This window comes from Cebus imitator, unplaced genomic scaffold (assembly GCF_001604975.1).
Source record: "Cebus imitator isolate Cc_AM_T3 unplaced genomic scaffold, Cebus_imitator-1.0 Scaffold65, whole genome shotgun sequence".
In the NCBI taxonomy this organism is placed as follows: Eukaryota; Metazoa; Chordata; class Mammalia; order Primates; family Cebidae; genus Cebus; species Cebus imitator.
The window spans coordinates 4,686,671-4,687,191 of NW_016107380.1; positions in this window are offsets into that span (position 1 = coordinate 4,686,671).

The following is a 521-nucleotide window of genomic DNA, read 5'->3' on the forward strand; positions in this document are numbered from 1 at the left end:
TAAGCAATTATTTATTTTTGTTTTTGAAGGTTCCTCAATTCTACAAATACAACCATCAACAACAAACACTAAGCTGAACTAACCAAATAACAAACATCATTTTGGTTTTCAAGCAACTTAAGAGAAATTTTATTTTTGACTTGGTAGCTGCATTTCTCTATTTCTCTTTCTCTCTTTGCACATAATAATGGTTATCTTAATGATTGTTTTCCCCTCACAAATAATCCTTTGAAAATGATTCACTTTAGGCCAGGCACGGTGGCTCACACCTGTAATCCCAGCACTTTGGGAGGCCGAGGCAGGGGGATCATCTGAGGTCAGGAGTTCGAGACCAGCCTGGCCAATATGGCAAAACCCCGGCTCTACTAAAAATACAAAAATAAGCCGGATGTGGTGGTGTGCACCTTTAGTCCCAGCTATTTGGGGCTGAGGCAGAAGAATCGCTTGAACCTGGGAGGCGGAGGTTGCCGTGAGCGGAGATTGTGCCCCTGGGGTGCAGTGTCAAAAAAGAAAAAAAAAAA